Consider the following 23,894-nt stretch of genomic DNA (forward strand, 5'->3'; position numbering starts at 1 on the left):
GTGATGTTCTGTGCAGTCCTGTGTTGGTAGCTCAAACACTCCAGGCAAACCCATATTCAGTATATATGCTAATTTCAATCAGAATAAGTAGTTGCCCCTTGTAGGGTAGAAGAGGTCCAGTTTACTCAGCTGTGACCAAGTGATTCATTGGTCTCCTCATGGCATGGTATCAGGGGCTTATGGTAAGTACATATCTTTAAGTTATCACATTCTACCTTCAAATAAATCACATATAGCATTTTTATAGCACTATGAAAGTATTTCAACAGTATGTTTCCATTTCTCCCTTCCAGCCCATTGTATGGCTGTTCTACATTTAACTTCTACATATAAGTTGCCCACTACATTGTTACTATTTTTGTTCAAGCAATCAATTTTGTTTTTAAGAAATTTAAATAATATGAAAAAGTCTATATTTACCCATTCAGTTGCCATTTCCCAAGCCTATGAATTCCTAATTGCTTTCATATTAATATCATTTTACTTCTGCCTCAAGAATTTTAACATTCTTGTTTATGTAGGCCTGCTGGTAATGAGTTATTTGAGCTTCTGTGTGTCTGGAAAAGTCTTCACTTTGCCTACATTTTTGAAAAACAATTTTTGCTGGGTTATGTATTCAAGATTAAAGATTTAGAGTTTTTTCTTCAAAGCGTTTAAAATGTTGCTACATGTCTTCTTGCTTGCATTATTTCTAGTGAACAATCTTTGTTCCCCTGTACATGACTTTTTCCTATTTACTTTTAATATTTTCTCTTCATCACTACTTTTAAGCAGTTTGATTATGATGTGCCTTGTAGTAGTTTTTTTAGTATTTTTTTGTACTTGGGATTTGTTGACCTTCTTGTGTCTATGGACTCAGTGTTCATCAAATTTGGAATGTTTTTGCCCACTATTTCTTCAAATACTTTTTCTGTAAACGCCCTCAGTCCTTTGGGGACCTAGGATTAAAGCATCATTAACACTATACAGTGGATCTTCATCTCAGACATTTTAGAGGTTCTGTTTTTATTTTCTTTATACCTTTCATGTCTCTACACAGACAGTCTTTCTCCAGCATTTTTCTCATATCATTTGTTTCTTGTCCCTCAGCACCCACCATCTTCCTTCCCTGATGTCCAGGAACTTAAAAATCATTGTTTCATTTAGTTGCTCTGGTTTGTCAGGTTGGTTTTTTTGTTTGCTTTTCTGTTTGTTTTGTTTGTTTGTTTTCAAATGGGAGAGTAAATCTTGTTCCTGTTACTTCATCTTGGCTTCAAATTGAAATTCTTTCTAGGTCCTTTTAAAAAGAATCCCAGTTCTCTTTTAAATGTAAATTTTATCATAAGGAGTAATGCATTAAATTCCTGGCACCTCTTGTTATATATTTATGATCATCCACCTAATACCTGCCAGCCCTTTTCCTTACTAACAGAGCCTTGATTTTGTTTGGGTATGAATGTTCCAAGCCTCAGGGATAATAATAGTTTGTTTCATGTTGTAAAAAAAAAATCTCAGCTACTTTTTGTCAGTGAAGTTGTGGGCATATATGACTCAGTCTACTGAAGGATTTCTGGAAAAGTTTTTCTTCTAGACCAAAAATGGAGCTAGAGATAGAACAAAGCACTTTTCCTGTTACCCTTCATATTGTTCTTAGAAGACTTTGAGAGAGGATTTGATACTTGAATCTGTGTCAACAAGTTTGCATTTAAGTGGCTACAATCTAGGGTGATACTGTCAAACACAGGAAGGAAGAACAGGAATTGTAGACAGGTTGCCCCCTACCTTGAACCACAGAACCACAGGGGTGCTTCTACTTTTGGACTTCCTGTTAAGTGAGATAATATACAGTCCTAATATTTAAGCCATTGTTTTCCAGGATTTCTGTGACTTGCAGCCAAACACATCTTATTTACTTTCACCATGGCTCAATTTCTCAGATTCATCTGATTATTTTCCTCTAGAATGAAAAAGATAATGTTCTGAGAATAAAGGTTGCTATCAGAAGCAGTGGAATCTCAATGGCAAACCAGCTATTTCACAATTTTTCAAAGGAGTGGCACTATTTTAGTTATGACTGCCGTCAGTCAGAGAGCCCTGTAGACTTTCTCCTTTAATATTAGAGTCATTTCATAGACAATGGCTATGCAAAAGTTGTGCTGATAGGGAACTTGATGGCTTTGTCCTCAGAAGGAGAGCTGCATTAATTCTTGAATGGAATACTAACTTCCAATGGCCGTGATCCACAGGATGAAAAAAAACCTCTAGCCAAAGTTACTTGAAATAATATATATTAATACAGTTCCATCATAAATAATACATGCTGTTAATATGGCTTTAAATAATGTATAATGCTAGATTTGCATAATAAATAATACATAAATATGTAATCATCCCATGAAGTCATATGAAATTAGTAATCATGAAGGAAACTTAAGCTATTAACATGCTATGAAAGTCTTGCAAGTCACTCAGAGGGCCTTAATCAGTGCTGCTGTGTAATGTCTTAGCGAGAGGAACACCAGCCTTGTATAAAAGTATTTTATCCATGTATCTTATGACTACAGAAGAGTAACTAGTAAGAGTCTTTTCATTAGACCCTTTTCATAGTCAATAAAGGGTTTCCAAGTTCTGTAAGGACACCACTATTTTTAATGTCTAATCCATCACTGGTTGAAAGACAACTGGAGAGTTATTTCCCCCCAAAAAAATGAATGAAAATCATTGTCATTGATTCTACTGAACCTTCCAATTCTCTGAGGATTCACTTATTTTATTTAATAGTATTAAACAGTACCTTGGTACCCTGTGAGATGGACACCATTAACTTTATTCTCCAGTCTAGGGAACAATGAGTGGAAGAAGTAACTCACCCAAAGTCACCCAGAGAGGTAGTGGCAGGGAAGGGTATATAGCTCTCCTGAAACCAAAGTTTATCGTTTTCCTTTACAATATACTACCCTGGCTTTCATTTTAATGTAGCTCTTCTCTGTGGGTTAAGATCCCGGGCATTTTATAATTTGGATTTAGCAGACCTTTGAATAATTCCTTTTGTGTGTTTGACACTGTATTAGACATCTCATGTCATTTGTCCCTATGGTAATCCTATTGGGCACTTGTATCTTCATCTCACAGATTAGGAAGATGAGGCTCAGAAAAATGAAGTGACATACCTCTGAGTGAGGCAAAGCTGAGTCTGGTGACTCCAAACCGCAGTGAGCTGCTGCATCCCTGGTGATGAGACGGGCTTCCTGCTTTCATACAAAGCTCTCGAGTCTTCTCCAAAGAGTACACCCAAGACCTTGCCCGGTAAAACTGGATGACTTTCCTCAGGCATAGGAAAGGTAACATTCCAGGAATGGAGGTTGAAGTCAAGAGATTTAGGGGCACCAAGGGCAAACTTTCTACTTCACAGATTTTCAAAGGACTGGCATTCTGAGCAGCATCAAGTATGTTAGTAGCTGAGCCCATTCGTGGTACTTCATAAACACTCGAATTCTTGAGACCCTCATGTTCCACTCTTCTACAGTATATAGTTGGTTAAAAGTCCCCATTTTTCTGGTAATAGCATTCTTGGAAATTGTGCTTTGAGATCAGTCCTTCTGGGAAAGGCATAACCTACTGAAGAGGTACTGAGAAGAGTTGAAACCATAAATGTCGAGCTTACCCAGGAGAGTAAGTATAAACCGCTTGCATCTTTCAGGCTGAATTATAGCTTATCAAGCACACATTAAAACTTTAAGCCTTTTTTTCCTTAAGTAAGAATAAATCTAAGTTGACTATTCCAGCATATGTATTTGTTTTCCCTACACTGTCTATAAACCATGTCCAAGGTGAGTATTTATAAGCCTGAGCGAAAACTAGACAAACAATTCTGAGAATAAGTGACAACTATAACAGTTCGTGATAAGACAGTCACAACAAAGGAAATGCTATGCATTAAGTGATTTTTCTTGCAAATCCTTTATACATATGTCAGGCTGTGTGCTGGCAGAGTGAAAGAGAATAAATCAAAGGGAATACACGTGTAAGAAAGGGTTTTTAGGCAAACGCTGTCTTGCATGCATAAATCAAATAAATAGTGATTTAAAAAAAAACCCAAAGGAACAGGATAGTTTCTATGGAATTTTACACAATTAAGTTATTTAGTAGTTGCACAACAATTTGTATTTATGGAGCACTTTACAATTATTTGTTCATTAAATCTTATGACATTTCTGGCAAGCAGGTCTATACCATCAGTTTAATTTTATAGTCAAGGTAGATGAAGCAAGGAATTGTAAAGGAGCTTTCTGAAGGTTGCACAGCTAGGTTTGAGCAGGACTTACTTTAGAACTCTTGCTTCCACAATCTTGAGTTGCAGTCCTGGGTGGATGTTCAGTTGCCTCTTAGCTCCCTTCTAGAGGAGGGATGAGTCATGAGGCATACCTGGACATCCAGAGAAGGGTGTTTGTTAAAGGCAGTAGCTCCTGGCAGTTAATCTAGAAGCACCAGTGTTTGGTATTGGCATTAGCATTGCAGCTGGAATATGGACCCATTGGCATGTTGACACATGTGTATATGATACAAACACTCATCTGCAATAGAGCCTCATTTGAGATGTTCATATTGGTAGTCTAAAGCTGTAATTAGCCCAGGGCATGATACCTGGCAGGGGGGTGTGCTTTAAAAATAAACTAATGCCCCAGGATGAATTGAATCTATGAGACTAGGGCTTGGACAGGGATATTTTCAAAGAGTGACCAGGTTTTTCTGACTTGTGGTCAGAGTTGAGAACCACTGGTATAAAAATCCTTCCATGTCTGTAGCAGTTTGGCAGTTTGTTCACTGCAAAAAGACAGATGACGGAGCGACTAGTGAGGGCTCAAACTCAGCTCACACACAGTGTGCCCTAATTTTGAGGTGGCTTTTGTTCTCAGAAAAAGTGTCACCTATTGTCTAATTCCCACCAAGGAAGCCCCAAGTCATTCCCTTACTCTTGTATATGCATTATTGTATATCCTACGTATTTCATTTTCAGCTTATTTTCACTCCTGCATGCTTAGAACTTGATATACAAGAGGATACAGCAACAAAACCATCACAGTCTTGTCCCTATAGAGTCCACAGTCTGTTGAGAAGAAAAGCGACAGAACAGGGAGCTCCACAACATGGGAAGTGCTCCAGTAGGCATGAGTGCAAGAAGCTGGGGAGGACATTGGATGGGCACTCCACCCAGACCTGGGGCACCAAGGGACCTTGTAATGGAGGTGGTATAAAAGGGAAGGAGTAGCATTCATAGCTGAATGGCAGCATTTGAAAAAACCTGGAATTGAGAGACACTGAGGATTACTGGGGAACTGGCAGTGGTTCAGCCCTTCCTGATGGAGGGTGGAGGGAATAAAAGCTGGAGGGGGAGCTGGGAGTGCAGCAAGTTGTCCCAGTCTTCCAACAGCTGGGATGGCCACTTGCAAGCCTAATTACTGTACTGGGCTCCTCAGTCTTATCTTTCTCTTTCCATCTTTCCTCTCTCCCTAGGTCCCACCTTCTTTTCAGATACAGTCCTGAAAAGAAGAGCAGAAAGCACCAATTCCAAGTGTACTCTACTTCCTGTAATCTCCAGCTCTAGGTACTGAAAAGAAACAAAAAGCTTGGTAGCAGGCAAAGGAACAAACACTTGTAGGGATGCAGATGTCCCTGCCTCACTTGGTGCCACCTGGAAAAACCTCTAATTGGCTCAAATCCCTCCTTTCTTACCACTTTTAATTGATATGCCTGGTCCTGAACTCACATTCAACATTCCCATCCTAATTCCTGGACTGGTGGGGGTGGCATGGAGGTGGAAAATGGGGTGGTATGAATGAAACATGCTTGGGCATGAACTCATGAAATTACTGAAGCTGGTGGTGAGTACATGAGCATTGACTATACTAGCTCCTCTATTTCTGATTACGTTTGAAATTTTCTATTATAAAACAAAGAAAAACGAACACTTAAGATCCTCCAATGTTCCTTCTTTCATTTTGCTTATCACTGCCTCTAGTGATGTTCTGTTTTCAAGAAACTAATGTGACTTGATTCAGGTTGTCTTTTACTTCAAAGAGAATGCCTTTATTTTATCCATAGGGCTACTCTAATGAGTCAAATTTCTGAATCCATTAAAATCATGGTTCAGTGGATCAAAATTCACTTCATCCCTGAAAGCTTGGATAGGCTTTGTATATTATCCCATCTATTCCCTTCCTATTGGCCCCTCAGGGTTCTGATCAATGGTTTACCTTTCTGTCCTCTTGTGACCATGGCAACTTTTATCATTCAGGGATTAAGTTAGGCTTACCCTCTGATTCCACATGCCCTGTGAAATCGGGAATGTTTCTCCATTCTCAGTTGGAAGGCCTGCAGTGGAAAAATGGACAGTCAGCCTTTGAGGAACTTCACTTCCCACATCTCCAAGCCTGTCCCATCCCACTGCCACACAAACTGCCCAGCGACTGTCCTATCTTCTAAGGCATGAGACCTCGCACTTTAAAACTGGAATATTTTCCACAGGCCCTCAAGCCACGAAATCATTCCCTTTGTTTCACAACGCTCTAGAGTAATAGTGTACATGTTTGCCATGTACACATGGCCTCCACTGGACAGCCATGGGACCGTGTCCACACCCCTGCCATACCTGGCTATCACACTGTGTTCTGTGCTCTTCTCTACACCTGCTTCTCTCCAGTGATGGCGCTTCTTCAGGACAGGGGCTAGACAGTCTTTTTTAAATCCGCAGGACCCAGTGTTCTATTTGACTTATGGTAGATGATTCACATGCATTTGTTAAGTGAAGAAATGTCATAATCATACTGAAATGTAAGCCTATCTACTTGGGAAGAAATTTATTTGGAAATACTGTATTTGGAAACAAACAAAAAGAGCATTCTGTATTTAAGTCTTCCAGCAGACAAAGGTGACCATGTCATACCGATCTTTTGACGACCTCCCTTTCCATACGTGTGAGCCATGACTTGACTTCCTTAGTCTGAGTCTTTTTTTTTTTTTTTCCTTTTTACAGTGGCACCTGAGGCATATGGACATTCCCAGGCCGAGGATCAGATCAGAGCCACAGCCGTTGCCTATGCCAAAGCCACAGCCACACCAGATCCGAGCCACATCTGCAACCTGTACCACAGCTTATGGTAATGCCTGATCCTTAACCCACTGAGCGAGGGCGGGGATGGAATCTGCATCCTCACGTCAACAATGTTGGGTCTTTAACCTGCTAAGCCACAACAGGAACTCTGAGTTTGTCTTACTAGTCATTCTGCCCCAACTCTACCTCTTCCAAATCAGTCACTTGAATGAAAAAGAAAAACCAAAATTTCCATTTGTGCTTTTGTTAAGATTGAACCATCTTCCTTTTTTTAATTAAAATTTTAAAAAATTTTTTGAAATAATTTTTTCCATTATAGTTGATTTACAGTGTTGTGTCAATTTCTACTGTATAGCAGAATGACCCAGTCATACACACACACATATATTCTTTTTCAACCATCTTTTATCATTAAACCAAACTCTATAGCTTCTTATGGCTATAGCTAAAGACTTCATGACTCTTGTTTACTCCCAAAGGCCAGTTAACATTCCTCTGTGCTGTGATTCCCAAGGAGCCCAAGGATGGGGTTAGAGAGAGTGTACGGGAAGAACCTTCTCTACAACAAGGCAATGGGGATTGACTTTGCTCCACCCTGTCTTTGTTGGTTCTGTTTCCAGGACACACAGGAAGTGGATGAAGATTTGTAGTCTATTAAAGAGAAGCACCCCTAAGCTGCACCTTGAAAGAAAACAGAAGGGAGAATCAGCAGGCTCTGCCCTGCTATGCTACTGAGAAGTTACTAGATTACACAGGCATCCAACCATAATTTTTTTTCTTCCACTAGCATAAATCACACCAATATGACAGAACTCAACATGTACTTGAGCCAAATGTGCATATCATGATTCTTTTGTCATCTCAACCAAATCCTAAAAAGAGGACTTTTATAGTTCTGCCCATCATTAGAAACATGACCTTTTCTTAATGGGCCTGAAAGGGCAAGGAGCCTTGAACAGCTGTAGCTGAAACTCTCCTCTGCTCACCTGCCCTCTCCTGCCAGTTTTCAGTACCTCCTGCCCTTCTGCACAGTTGGATGAACTGCACCCACTCTGGCTTTGCCACACCTTGACCACTCACTTGGGTTCATCTTACAGTTGAAGGGACTGAGACTTGGAGAAATTAAGACTGCTTCCCTTGCAGGACTGAGTCTCCAGTGAGCTCCCTGATAAAAAATCCCAAAGAGTAGTGTGTGGGCTGCAGTGCTGCAGGGGCTCAGGAAAGTGAAGGGCCCATCCCTTGCTCAGACAATGCTGCTCCAGCTTCCCGAGGGCATGTCTCTGCTTCTTTTCTGACTCCATCATTGTCCTGGCTGCCCCTCAAGGCCAGCGCCCCTGACTCTGTCTCATGGCACCCTCTCTCATTATGCACTCAATAAATGCCGTTGACAGACTGGCTGACTGCCTGCCTGACTAAAGATGGCATCTTTCCACCAAGGGCAACTGTCCTTTGCTGCCTTTATTTATTGCTTAATGTCAAAGGGTGTCATCAGCATGATATAATTTTCCTGAAATGCATATCAGGATTAATAAGAGAGTTAAAGAAATCTAAATTGTTGGAGAATATGGGTCCTAATTGGTATCATGTCATTAGTAACAGGGCTTAAGTAATGTCTCACAGGTGTAGAAATTTCTTGAGTTAAACCTGTCAATTTAACCCTGATTTTTCTCTAAATGTTCCCAATTTTTATGACATCATTCCTAGGTACATTAGTACATTAGATAATTTTCAAGAGAATAGAGTTACTTCCTATTACTTTAACTTTGGGAGGCAAAATTAAGTATAAGAAGCACATTTTATGCTGTTTAACAAATGATAAGAATTTTTAAAATATCCATTTTTCCATTTGAAGATCTCCCTGTTTTTTCAACAAATTGTCAGCAGGCCTTGCAATCAAAGCAAAAGCATTTCTCTCCCAAGCTATGTTCATCACCGTTCTTGCTTATATGATATGCAAGAGGATGGGGAGAAACATTTAAGTTCAATCAGATCCCTGGACAGCTTCTTCCTTAGTAAAACATTAAATAAAAGTATGCATACATACATACATACACAAACACACCCCAAAGAAATAGTAAATCCAGTTTTATGAGGTTTACAAAATGATTCTAAATTTTTAAAAAATCCATTCGTTATTTTACCTTTCCTGCCATTCTTTAAAATCTCCAAAACTGTTGCTCTTGCAAACACTCCCAAAATGCTGTCAGATGGGTTATCATTGCCTTGCACTTTTGTTCTTTTGTTAATTTTGGATAAAGTCCTAGAGTGTAGCATTATTATTGAACTCATTTCTGCTTAGGTCTCAAGTTTCCATAGCTCCTCTATTACCAAGTGGCAGTGCACCCTATAGGCACAATAAATAAATAATACAACACTGAAGCTATAACAAATCACAAAATACATTATTAAAAAAATTAAGAAATAAATATCCTCTTCTTACTTAAATAGAGATTGATTTTATAATGTGGAATGCTGAGGAGAGCTGCTCTGAGATATATTAAAGCCTGGGGATATGGAGAATACACTGTAATGGGCATTTTTGCTCCCACAGCCAGAGGAAAAAAAAAATCCTCCAAGTGAATGGATGTATTTGTGAAATGGAGGCTGATATTCCGTGTTTGTTCACAAGCCAGATATGATGCACTGCCACCTTCATCATGTGAGGGAGGAGAGACCTGCAGGACACATCTGTCTTTCCTAAGCACAAACTGAGAGTCTAAATGAGAGTGATGAAGACAAATGCCTTCCTGAAAATGAAGTTGGAGAAGCACTGTTTCTTTCCTTTGACTTATAATTCCAATTCTGGCTTCCAAAAAGATGTTCTCGAACTTGGATTCTGCCAAGCTTCCTCCAAGGTGTTTTATTTAACAAGGAGAGGATATGGCAGAGATCTCTCCACAAGGTGTACATTCAAAAGAAAAAAAAAAATAGGATCCCTTCTCAGACGTATGACAATTTTCTATGGAAAATAAAGTCTACCAGGTCCTTGGGCTCTCAGGAAATCACTCTTGTTTTGTTCATCTTGAGGTTTGTGTGGGGTCAGTGACCCACTGAAGCCACTACTTCTTTACTGAAGATGATACCATGGCCTCTGCTCTTACTCAGTCCTGGATCAGTTTGGCATTTCTCTATCCCGGCCCAAGAGGTCACAGGACTGAGCAAATCTTGCCAATTTCACTGCCCTTTGTAAAGTCTCCCAACACCTCTGCATAAGGGGAAAACACAATGGCCAACAATTGCTGCTATCCTTTCCCCACTCTGGAACTTTACAAGACATTTACTCTGGAGGCCCATAGAACAATTTAATTTCTTTATTTCATTGCTCTCTGTAAAAGATGCTGGGGAGATGCTAACGTCTTCCCAGAGCTGGGACCGTAAACCCATGCAGAGGGAAGTTCCCACCTACTGAGTCATTTTTAACAGACTATTAGAAATGGTTTGCTTACAATGAGTTGATCCATTTGGGGATAATATAGAAAATACACAAGCCTCTCTGGTTCCAAAGTCTCTTAGGGCACTACTAGCCAAAAGCTTGACTGGTCTGTGTTTCTTATATTGGCTGTGTCCTTTATCTCCCATGCAAGAATAAAATGATGAACAAGATTCACACAATCATGCCTTCGTGGAGCTTACACTTTGAGCAACAGAGGCAGTGAAAAACAATGACTTATAAGTACGATTTATACTAAGTGTTACATTTGAAAGAAATAAGGAGCAGCAGTTAAAAATATTGAAGAGGGAAGCTTATTCTATGTAGGACACAAAGGAAAGAAGTGTCATTTAAACCACTCTTTATAAGATGAGAGGGAGCTAAGCATGTGGGGAATGCATTTCATGCAAAAAGAAGAGCAGAGACCCTAAGGGGAGGACAAAGCTTGTCATGTCCTATAACAGAAAAATCAGGTTTAGGGACATGGCTGAGACCCACTATCTCTCCACCAAACTTCTCCTTTCAGTTTTGATTTGTAATCAGAAGGTGAAGTGACTGCTCAGCCAGAGACTGCATTTCCCAGCCCACCTAGATAGGTGAGACCATATGACTTGATTGTGACCAAAGAGTAATATAGATCTTTCTCAGCTTACTATGGGGTTATGTCTCAATAAACCACTCATAAGTTAAAACTATACCAAGTCAAAAATACCTTTAGAAGGATCTGGAAAAAGATGGCAGAGTGGAAGGAACTTGAGCACACCTCATCCCATAAGAATAGCAAAACACAGTAAACTGCTGAAGAACCACTAACAAAAAATACTGGAACAAACCAAAAAAGATATTCTATATCCAGAGACAAAGAAACCACAACAAGAGGTGGGAGGGGTGCACTCACAATATAATCAAATCCCATTCCCTCCCCACCCTAGGGAGGGTGGTGACCCACAAACTGGAGAATAATTACGTCAGAGAAGTTCTCTCACAGCAGCTCAGGATCCCCAGCCTGGAGACTGCCACTGAGAGGAGGAGCCACCACAGAGCATATAGCTTTGAAGGCCAGAAGGGTTAAAACACAGGAGATCCTCAGGACTAGGGGAAAGAGAGCTCCACTCCTGGAGGGCACACCCAAGATCTTATGCACACGAGAAACTGGTGACTTAATAGGAACTTGAGTCAGACATACCTGCTGGTCTTGCAGGGTGCTGTGGGGAAACAAGGGTATCTGTGGCTCTCTGCAGAGTCAGAAAAGCTGATGGTGCAAGTTATCTGCGAGTGTTTTTCTATTTGAACACTTTATGGAAGCAAATATCTTGCTTGGGTAATTATCATCAAAACCTTGCCTCACCCAATACCCTGTAGACTCTTAAGACTGGGATGCCTCAAGCTAAACAATTAATAGCGTGGGAACACAGCCTCACCCATTAGCAGATAGACTACCTAAAGATTTCCTGAGCCCAGAGCCACCTCTAGACATGCCCCTTGGCATGGCCTGTCATGAAGAGGGCCAATACCCAGCTTCACCCACCACTGGGCAGGAACTGGACCCTCCCACCAGGAAGCCTGCACAAGGCTCTAGACCAGCCTCACGCCCACCAGAGGGCAAACAAAAGAAGACAATTAGATTTCCACATCCTATGGAACTGAGTCCAAAAACACAGGTCAGAACCTCCCCTGGGGAGTTCTCTCATGGGTCAGTGGGTTAAGGATCCCATGTTGCCATTGCTGTGGCTGGTTACAGCTGTGATATGAGTTTGGTCCTTGGCCTAGGAACTTTTGCATGCCTTGGGCACAGCCCTCCCCCCCGCCCCGCCAAAGCCCCCAAATCATGAAACCTAACCTGGGACCAGCTGGTCTCTGGACTTTGGGTGACAAGAGGAAAGAGTACTGCTGGGACACATAAGACATCCCCTACAGAGGGCCATTTCTCTAAGCTTGTGAAACATCACTAACCTTTCACATACATAAAAATACAAATAGAAATTTAGACAGAATTTATGTGATGGCATAAAAATAAATTCCAAAAGAAGAAACAAAATAAAACCCCAGAAGAACAACTAACTGACATGGAGACAGGCAATCTACCTGAGAAAGAGTTCAGAGTAGTGATCATAAATATGATCCAGGAGTTCCAGTCATGGCTCGGCAGAAACAAATATGACTGTATACACTAGGACGCAGGCTCAATCCCTGACCTCGCTCAGTGGGTTAAGGATCCAGCATTGCCATGATCTGTGGTGTAGGTTGCAGATGTGGCTCAGATCTGGCATTGCTGTGGCTGCGGTGTAGGCTGGCAGCTGTAAATCTGATTCAATCCCTGGCCTGGGATCCTCCATATGCTGCAGGTGTGGCCCTAAAAAGACAAAAAAAAAACATTTTTAATTAAAAATAAAAAAAAAATAAAAAATAAAAAAAAAGATGATTCAAGAACTTGGGAAAAGAATGGATGCACAGAGAAGTCAAAGAAGTTTTTTTTGTTTTGGGTTTTTTTTTTTTTTTTTTGTCTTTTTGCCATTTCTTGGGCTGCTCCCATGACATATGGAGGTTCCCAGGCTAGGGGTCAAATCAGACCTGCAGCTGCTGGCCTATACCACAGCCACAGCAACGTGGGATCCAAGCCACATCTGTGACCTACATCACAGCTCACGGCAACACTGGATCCTTAACCCATTGAGCAAGGCCAGGGATGGAACCCGCAACCTCATGGTTCTTAGTTGGATTTGTTAACCACTGAGCCACAACAGGAACACCAAGTCTTTTTTTTTTAAAGAAGTTTTCAACAAACAGAAAACATAACAGCCAAACAGTTGAGGAATACAATAACTGAAATGAAAAATATACTAGAAGGAATCAATTTCATAATAAATGAGGCAGAAGAACAAATAAGTGTGCTAGAGTGGTTGAAATTACTGCCTTGAAACAGAAAAAAGAATAAAAGAACCAAGGACAGTTAAAGAAAACTCTAGGACAATGTCAAATGCACGAATGTTTGTATTACAGGAGTCCTAGGAGGAAAGAGAAAGGGCCTGAGATAATATTTGAGGATAAAATTTCCCTAACATATGAAAAGAAACAGTTAACCCAGTTCAGGAAGCACAGAGAGTCCTATACAGGATTAATCCAAGGAGGAATATGCTAAGACACATAGTAATAAAACTTACAAAAATTAAAGGCAAAGAGAAAATATTAAAAGCAATGAGGGAAAAGCAGCAAATAACATACAAGGGAATCCTTGTTATGTTATCAGCTGATTTTTTAGGCAGAAACTCTACAGGCCAGCAGGGAGTGGCATGATATATTTAAAGTGATGAAAGGAAAAACCTACAGCAAAGAATACTCTACCCAGCAAGGCTTTTGTTCAGATTTGACAGAGAAATCAAATGCTTTACAGGCAAGCAAAAGCTAAGAGAATTTAGCATCATCAAACCAGCTTTACAATAAATGCTAAAAGAACTTTTCTAGGTAGAAAAGAAAAGGCCACAACCAGAAACAAGAAATTCCAAATGGGAAAGCTCACCAATAAAGGCAAAAGTAAAGCAAAGGTAGGAATCACCCATAGACAAATACAATATCTAAATCAGTAATCATGAGAAAAGGATATTTGAGATTTATTTGAAATTGAAGACCAGCAACTTAAAACAATTGTGTACATATATAGATTGCTATATTGAAACCTCATGGTAACCATAAACCTAAAAACCTACTAGATAGACAAACAAAAGATATAAAAGGAATCCAAACACAACACTAAACATAGTTATCAAGTCAGAAGAGAACAAAAGAGGAAAGGAATAAAAAAGACCTACAAAAATAAAACAACACAATGGCAATAAAAACATATGTTGATAATTTCCTTAAATGTAAATAGATTAAGTGCTCCATCCAAAAGACACAGATTGACTAAATGTATACAAAAGCAAGACCCATACATTTGCTGTCTGAAAGAGACCCACTTCAGATCTAGGGACACACATGGCCTGAAAGTGAGGGAATGGAAAAATTTATTCCATGCAAATGGAAATCAAAGAAAGCTGCAGTAGCAATACTCATCAGACAAAACAGACTTTAAAATAAAGATAGTTACAAGAGACAAAGGACACTATATAATGATCAACAATTATATATGCACCCAACATAGGAGCACATCAATATATAAGGCAACTGCTAAGAGCCATAAAAGGAGAAGCTGACAGTAACATGATAACAGTGCGGGACTTTAATATCCCACTTACATCAATAGACAGATCATCCAGACAGAAAAGCAATAAGGAAACACATGAAATACATGACATATTGGGCCAGTTGGATGTTGATATTTATAGCATGTTCCAACCACAAGCAGGAGAATACAAGTGTACATGGAACATTCTCCAGGACACATCACATGCTGGGTCACAAGGCAAACCTCAATAAATTTAAGAAAATTGAACTCAGATCAAGCATCTTTTCTGACCACAATGCTATGATATTAGAAATTAGCAATAAGAAAAAAAATTGTGAGGAAACACAAACACTTGAGGCCAAACAATATGTTACTAAATAACCAATGGGTAATTAAAGAAATCAAATTAGAAATAAAAAATTAACTAGAGAAATGAAAATGAGAACACAGAAATCCGAAACCTAAGGGACACTGCAAAAGCAATTCTAAGAAGAAAGTTTATAGTGATAACAAGCTTACCTCAGGAAACAGGAAAAATCTAACCATACACTTAAAGCAATTAGAGAATGAAGAACAAACAAAACCCAAAGTCAGTAAAAGAAAAGAAATTGTAAAGATCAGAGCAGAAATAAATGATATAGATGCTAGGGAAACAAAGGAAAAGATCAATAAAACTAAAAGCTGGTTCTTTGAAAAGAGAGGCAAAATTGATAAACCCTTAGCCAGATTCATCAAGAAGAAAAGAGAGGGCTCAAATCAATAAAATTAGAAGTTAAAAAGGAGATGTTACAAGAGACAATAGAAATACAAAGGACCATAAGACTACAAGCAATTATATGCCAATAAAATGAACAATCTGGAAGGAATAGACAAATTCTTAGAAAGATGCAATCTCCCAAGAATGAACCAGGAAGAAACAGAAAAATGAACAGACCAATTGCAAATAATGAAATTGAATCTGTGATTTAAAATTTTCCAACAAACAAAAGTCCAGGACCAGAGATGGCTTCAGAGTTGAATTCTATCAAATATTTAGAGAGGAATTAATACTTACCCTTCTGAAACTAAAAATTGCAGATAAAGGAACACTCCCAAACTCATTCTATGAGGCCACCATCACCCTGATAGCAAAACCAGACAAAGATACCAAACCCCAAAAAAGAAAATACAGGCCAATATCACTAATACACACAGATGGTAAAATCCTCAACAAAATACTGTAAACCAAATCCAACAACACATTAAAAGGATCATACACCATGATCAAGTGAGGTGTATCCCAGGGATGCAAGGATTCTTCAATATTCACAAATAAATCAGTGTGATACACCACATTAATACACTGAAGGATAAAAACCATAGGATCATCTCAATAGATGCAGAAAAAACTCCTGACAAAATTCAATGCACACTTCTGATTAAAAAATTCTCCAGAAAGTGGGCATAGAAGGAACCTACCTCAACATAATAAAGGCCATCTATAACAAACCCACAGCTAACATCATACTCAACAGTGAAAAGCTGCAAGCATTTCCTCTAAGATCAAAAACACGACAAGGATGTCCACTCTTGTCACTTTTATTCAACCTAGTTTTGGAAGTCCTAGCCACAGCAATCAGAGAAGAAAAAGAACTAGAAGGAATACAAACTGGTAAAGAAGAAGTAAAACTGTTACTGTTTGGAGATGACATGATACCATATATGGAAAAATCCTAAAGATGCTGCCAGAAAGCTACTAGAGCTCATTGATAAATTCAGTAAGTTGCAGGTACAAAATTAACACACAGAAATCTCTTGCATTCCTATACACTAACAAAGAAAGACCAGAAAGAGAAATCAAGGAAACAATCCCATTTACCATCACATCAAAATAATAAAATACCTAGGAATAAACATATGTAGGGAGGCAAAAGACCTAGAGTCTGAAAACCAAAATAACCTAATGAAAGAAACTGAAGGTAACACAAATGGAATGCTATACCATGTTCTTGGACTGGAAGAATCACTATTGTTAAAATAACTTTATTACCCAAAGCAATCAACAGATTCAACAGAATTCCTATCAAATACCAATGGGCATTTTTCACAGAACTTAGAACAAAAAAATTTTTTTTAATTTGTATGGAAACACAAAAGATCCCAAATAGCCAAACAATCTTGAGAAAGAAAGCTGGAGGAATTATGCACCTGACTTCATATTATACTACAAAGCTACAATCATCAAAACCATATGGTACTGGCACAAAAAAACCCCAGAAATATAGATCAATGAAGCAGGATAGAAAGCCCAGAAATAAACCCATGCATCTATGGTCAAGCAATCTATGACAAAGAAGGTGAGGGTATACAATGGAAAAAAAAAATCTCTTCAATAAATGGTGCTGGGAAAACTGGACAGCTACACATAAAAGAATGAAACTAGAACATTCTCTAACACCATACACAAAAATAAACTGAAAATGGATTTAAGACCAAAACATAACACTGGATACTACAAAAACTTTAGAGAAAACCATAGGCAGAACACTGTTTAACATAAATCGCAGTAATAGCTTTTTTGATCCACCTCCTATATAGTGAAAATTAAAACAAAAATAAATTACCGAGACCTAATTAAACTTAAAAGGTTTGACACAGCAAAGGAAACCATGAACAAAATGAAAAAACAATTCACAGAAGGGGAGAAAATCTTTGCAAATAAAGTGACCCATTAAGAATTACCTCCAAGATATGCAAACAGCTCATACAGCTCAATATCAAAAAATGAGCAACATAATCTAATCAAATAATGTGCAGAAGATCTAAATAGACATTTCTCCAATGAAAATATACACATAAGCCACAGCAATTAGACAAACAAAAGAAATAAAAGGCATCCAAATAGGAAGAGAAGAGGTAAAACTATCATTGTATGCAGATGACATGATACTATATATAGAAAACCCTAAGGACTCAACTCAAAAACTACTTGACCTGATCAACAAATTCAGCAAAGTAGCAGGGTATAAGATTAACATCCAGAAATCAGTCTCATTTCTGTATACTAACAATGAAATATTAGAAAAGGAATACAAAAATACAATACCTTTTAAAATTACACCACCAAAAATCAAATACCTGGGAATACCCAAGGAGGCAAAGGACTTATATGCTGAGAACTATAAAACTTTAATCAAGGAAATTAAAGAGGATTCAAACAAATGGAAAGATATTCCATGCTCCTGGGTCAGAAAAATTAATACTGTAAAAATGGCCATACTACCCAAAGCAATCTACAGATTCAATACAATCCCTATCAAATTACCCACGACATTTTTCACAGATCTAGAACAAACAATCCAAAAATTTATATAGAACCACAAAAGACCCAGAATTGCCAAAGCACTCTGAGGAACAAAAACCAAGCAAGAGGCAATATTAGAGACTCCAGGTAATATTATATAGCCACAGTCATCAAGACAGTGTGGCACTGGTACCAAAATAGACACACAGACCAATGGAACAGAATAGAGAACCCAGAAATAAACCCAGACACCTATGGTCAATTAATCTTTGACAAAGGAGGCAAGAACATAAAACGGGGAAAAGAAAGTCTTTTCAGCAAGTATTGCTGGGAAACCTGGGCAGCTGCATGCAAATCAATGAAACTAGAACATACCCTCATGCCATGCACAAAAATAAACTCAAAATGGCTTAAAGACATAAACGTAAAACAAGACACCATCAACTCCTAGAAGAGAACATAGGCAAAACATTCTCTGACATTCATCTTACAAGTGTTTTCTCAGGTAAGTCTCCCAAAGCAACAGAAATAAAAGCAAAAATAAACCAATGGGACCTAACTAAACTGACAAGCTTTTGCACAGCAAAGGAAACCAAGAAGAAAACAAAAAGACAACTTACAGAGTGGGAGAAAATAGTTTCAAATGAGGCAACTGACAAGGGCTTAATCTCTAAAATATACAAACAACTTATACAACTCAACAGCAATAAATCCAACACAAGTGAAAAATGGGCAAAAGACCTGAACAGACATTTCTCCAAAGATATACAGATGGCTGACAAGCACATGAAAAAATGCTCAACATCACTGATTACTAGAGAAATACAAATCAAAACTACCATGAGGTAGCACCTCACACCAGTCAGAATGGCCATCATTAATAAGTCCACAAATAACAAATGCTAGAGGGGATGTGAAGAAAAGGGAACCCTCCTGCACTGTTGGTGGGAATGTAAGCTGGTACAACCACTATGGAGAACAGTATGGAGGTACCTTAGAAATCTGTGCATAGAACTACCATAGGACCCAGCAATCGCACTCCTGGGCATATGCCTGGACAAAACTTTCCTTGAAAAAGACATATGCACCCGCATGTTCATTGCAGCACTATTCACAATAGCCAAGACATGGAAACAACCTAGATGTCCATTGACAGATGAATGGATTAAGAAGATGTGGGACAGATACACAATGGAATACTACTCAGCCATAAAAAGGAACAAAATAATGCCATTTGCGGCAATATGGATGGAACTAGAGACTCTCATACTGTGTGATGTAAGTCAAAAAGAGAAAGACAAATACCATGTGATATCACTTATACCTGGAATCTAATATTCGGCACAAATGAAGCTTTCCCAAGAAAAGAAAATCATCAGCTTAGAGAAGAGATTTGTGGTTGCCAAGGAGAAGGGGGAGGGAGCAGGATGGATTGGGAACTTGGGGTTAACAGATGCAGACTATTGCTTTTGGAATGGGTTAGCAATCAGATCCTGCTGTGTAGCACTGGGAACTGTATCTAGTCACTTATGATGGAGCATGATAATGTGAGAAAAAAGAATCTGTACATCTATGTATAAATGGGTCACCATGCTGTACAGTAGAAAATTGAAAGAACACTGTAAACCAGGCTATAATGAAAAAAAAATAAAAACCATTATATATATATATAAAAGAAAATATACTCATGGCCAAAAAGCATATGAAAAGATGCTCAACATCAGTAATTATTAGAGAAATGCAAATAAAGACAATGAAGAGCTATCACCTCACACCTGTCATTATGGTCATTGTCAAAAAGTCAACAAATAATAAAATGCTGGAGATGGTGTGAAGAAAAGGGAATCCTCCTACACCATTGGTGGGATTGTCAATTGGTACAACCACTATAGAGAACAGTATGGAAGGTCTTTAAAAACTAAAAATAGGACTACCATATGATCCAGCAATCTCACTTCTGGGCAAATATCCAGAGAAAACTGTAATTCCCAAAGATGCATACATCCCAGTGTTCATAGCAGCACTATTTACAATAGCCACAGCATGGAAGCAACCTAAATGTCTATTGACAGAGGGATAAAGATGATGTAGTATATACATGCAGTGGATTATTAGTCAGTCATAAAAAAGAATGAAACAATGCCATTTGCAGCAACATGGATGGACCTAGAGTTTATCATACTAAGTGAAGTAAGTCAAAGACAAATATCATTTGATATCATTTACATGTGGAATCTTAAAACATGATGTATATGAACTTATTTATAAAATAGAAATAGACTCACAGACATAGAAAACAAATTTATGATTACCAAAGTGAAAAGGTGGGAGGGATATTTGGTTTTATTTACTTATTTATTTATTTATTTGTCTTTTTGCCTTTTCTAGGGCCGCTTCCCGTGGCATATGGAGGTTTCCAGGCTAGGGGTGAAATCGGAACTGTAGCCACCGGTCTACACCAGAGCCACAGCAACGTGGAATCTGAGCTGCATCTGTACCTACACCACAGCTCACGGCAATGCCAGATCCTTAACCCACTGAGCAAGGCCAGGGATCGAACCCACAACCTCATGGTTCCTAGTCAGATTCATTAATCACTGCACCACGACGGGAACTCCTATTTGGTTTTAAAATATACATACTACTGTATATAAAATAGATAACCAACAAGGACTTCTATAGCACAGGGAATAATACTCAATATCTTTAATAACTTATAGTGGAGAAAAGAATCTGAAGAAGAATATATATATATATGTATGTGTGTGTGTATATATATGTATGTGTGTGTATATATATATGTATAACGGAACCACTTTGTTGAAACACATTGTAAATGAAAAATATTTCAATAAAATTTTTTAAATAATTTAAAAAAACAAAAACGTCTTAACATGCCTAAATTACTGAATACTATACTTCATCTAGCCTACCTTACATGTGCTTAGAACATTTACATTAGCCTACAGATGGGCAAAGATCATCTAACACAAAGCCTTTTTACAATAAAGCTTAAATATCTCATGTAATTCATTGAATGCTGTACTGAAAGTGAAACCCAGAATGGTTGTGTGAGTACAGGATGCTTGCAAACATATTGGTTATTTAACCTCATAACTGTGAGGCTGACTGGGAGCTGCCATTTTTCCAGCATCACAAGCGAATACATTGCTAGCCCAGGAAAAGATCAAAATTCAAAATTTGAAGTAATATTTCTTTTTTTTCCTTTTAGGGCCACACCCACGGCATATTAAAGTTCCTGGGCTAGGGGTAGAATCAGAGCTGCAGCTGCCACCCTACACCATGGCCACAGCAACACTGGATCCAAGCCTCATCTGCTACCTATGCTGCACCTTGCAGCAATGTCAGATCCTTAACCCACTGAGTGAGGCCAGGGATGGAGCCCACATCCTCATGGACACTATGTCAGGTTCTTAACCTACTGGGCCACAACAGGAACTCTAGCAATGTTTCTAATAAAGGTTTATCACTTTTGCACCACCATAATATCTAATAATCATAAGGCAAACCATCATAAATTAGGGACCACCTGCATAGGCCAGACTCAATCATCACCCTCAAGCCTTCACTATTTCTCTTTCTTCATTTGATGACTGGATACTGACACTCAGAAAGACCTTGAAATCATTTGGTGAAGACAACAGAGTTTCTGCAGTCCAGGTTCCTAAACGACTGCATGGAGCAGATCCCCTCTTCCCAGGTGCCAATTGAATATATAATGTGCATTAGTTATCAATTCCTGTGTGACAGATTACCCCAAACAACACTTATTTATTATCACAATTTCTGTGAGTCAGGAATCTGGGCATGGCATAGTTCAAGCCTCTGCTTTACTCTCAACAAGGCTTGGATCAAGCATTTTCCAAAGCCATGGTCTCAGCTGCAGTTTTAAAGGGGGAAAAATCTGCTTCCAAGCTCACTTCTGTGGTTATTGACACAACTCAGTTCCTTGAGGGCTACTGGACTTTGAGACTCAGTTCCTTGCTACATACATCCTTCCAACCTTTCCTCTTCCTCTTCTTCCTCATCCTCCTCCTCTTCCTCCTCTTCTTCCTCTTCTTCCTCTTCTTATCTTTTTAGGGCTGTACCTGTGGCATGTGGAGGTTCACAGGCTAAGAGTCAAATCAGAGCTGTAGCCACTGGCCTACACCATAGCCACAGCAATGCCAGATCTGAGCTGTGTCTGCCACCTACACCACAGCTCATGGCAATGCTGAATCTAACCCACTAAGTGAGGCCAGGGATGGAACCTGCATCCTCATGCATACCAGTCAGATTCATTTCCACTGATCCATGACTGGAACTCCACAACTTTCTTCATTAGAACAAATGCACACAAAGCATCAGAGACAGAAAGTGCCAGCAAGACAGAAGTCACAATCTTTTGCAACCTAATCACTGAAGTGACATCCTATTACTTTTTACCATATTCTGTTTGTTAGAAGCAAGTCACTAAATACAGCCCATACTTGGGGGAAGGGATTACACTAGGGCATAAATACCAGGATGCAGAGATCTTTGGGAGCCATGTCTGAGACTGCCTACCATATAAACTTCTGTTGTTTTAAGCCACTGAGATTCCAGGCTTTATCAGTTATTGTGGCTAGCATTACCTTAAGTAATACAGAAGGAGAGCAAGAGCAGATGGTTCTAGTAAAGCAAGGTCAGAGCAAGCCGGTCATGCAATGCCTTATAAGCACTGATAAGAACCTGGCTTTTATTCTAAGTGCAGTGGGAGGCTATTGGATTTAAGCATGAAAGAGAAGGAATCCAAGTTTCATTTTTTGCTACTCTTTATAAATGCACTAGAAGTAACAAAAGTGGAAGTGGAAACCCATCAAGAGGGCTCTTCATCCAATGCAGTGTTGAATAAAGGAAGGAGGTGTGATGGTTAATTTTATGTGTCAACTTGGCTGGGCCACAGTGCCTAGATATGTGTTCAAACATTATTCTGGATATTTACTGGAGGGTGTTTTTGGATGAGATAAACATTTAAATCAACGGACTTTGAATAAATCAGATTTCCCTCCATCTTGTGGGCAAGCCTCGATTAGCTAAAACCCTGACATCCCTCAAGTAGGAGTGAATTTTGCAGCACACAACCTTTAGACTTGAACTATAAGAACAGCTCTTTCCTGGGTCTCCAGCCTGCTAGCCCACCCTGCAGACTTTGGACTTGCCAGTCTCCATAATTGTGTGAGCCAATTCCTTAAAATAAATTATCTCTCTCTCTCTCTCTCCACACACACACACACACACACACACACACACAATTGGTTCTGTTTCTCTGGAGTAAGGACTAATACAAGGGGCTTAAGCCCACCCAGTATTGAGCAGTAGCAGCTGTGACAGCAAATTCTGCTATATTTGTGTACCTATTCTGATTTCCGGGCACTCTGCTTGATGTTTTGTACACATTTCATCCAAGCATCCCACAAATACAGATGTTTACACCCATTTTACAACTGAAAAAAAAATCAAGACTCAAGGAGTTAATTACCCAAAGTCACATACCTAGTAAGTGGTAGAACTGCCTGATTAATTCATCATGAGCCTGTATTTTTTCAAATGCTTGAATGAAAAAAATTAATAGCAACAGTAACAAAAAAATTAAGTTTGGTCCTCCAAATCAAAAACTCTATTTTGCTGGTGACCAAAGCAAATTCACTAAATCTAATGCGTGTTCCTGTGTATTAAAATAACATTTGCAATCTGCAAGGGCCTTTCTTTCCTCGAATGCGTAGCAATTATATCTTTACACTACAACTGCAAATATGGTTTTTAGTTTTTTCATTTTGTTTCCATAAGCATAATTTTACAGCCAATTGTTAACTGATTAACAACTTTGGTTGAAATCCATCAGTCTGTTCTGGTTTACCTCCATGGCTGGGAGAGTCTGTCGACAAGG

At 38.9% G+C, this 23,894-nt stretch overlaps 2 long non-coding RNA genes across 5 annotated transcripts in view; one reads left to right on the top strand and one right to left on the bottom strand.

Moving 5' to 3' along the window:
- The window catches only part of LOC102167681, a 238,825-nt gene extending 232,878 nt beyond the window's left edge, over positions 1-5,947 (top strand). Inside the window, exon 9 of the long non-coding RNA XR_002339506.1 lies at positions 3,112-5,947. This is a non-coding gene — a long non-coding RNA (uncharacterized LOC102167681). The remainder of the gene's footprint in view (positions 1-3,111) is intronic.
- The window catches only part of LOC110257213, a 77,090-nt gene that overhangs the window by 14,702 nt on the left and 38,494 nt on the right, over positions 1-23,894 (bottom strand). For 3 of the 4 annotated variants that reach the window (XR_002339509.1, XR_002339507.1, XR_002339508.1), the window contains exons 3-4: positions 6,293-6,351; positions 3,150-4,404 (exon numbers count right to left, since the gene is read on the bottom strand). This is a non-coding gene — a long non-coding RNA (uncharacterized LOC110257213). The remainder of the gene's footprint in view (positions 1-3,149; positions 4,405-6,292; positions 6,352-23,894) is intronic. The other variant, XR_002339510.1, reaches the window with a different exon arrangement.

The sequence above is a fragment of the Sus scrofa genome, chromosome 16, assembly GCF_000003025.6.
Source record: "Sus scrofa isolate TJ Tabasco breed Duroc chromosome 16, Sscrofa11.1, whole genome shotgun sequence".
Taxonomy (NCBI): Eukaryota; Metazoa; Chordata; class Mammalia; order Artiodactyla; family Suidae; genus Sus; species Sus scrofa.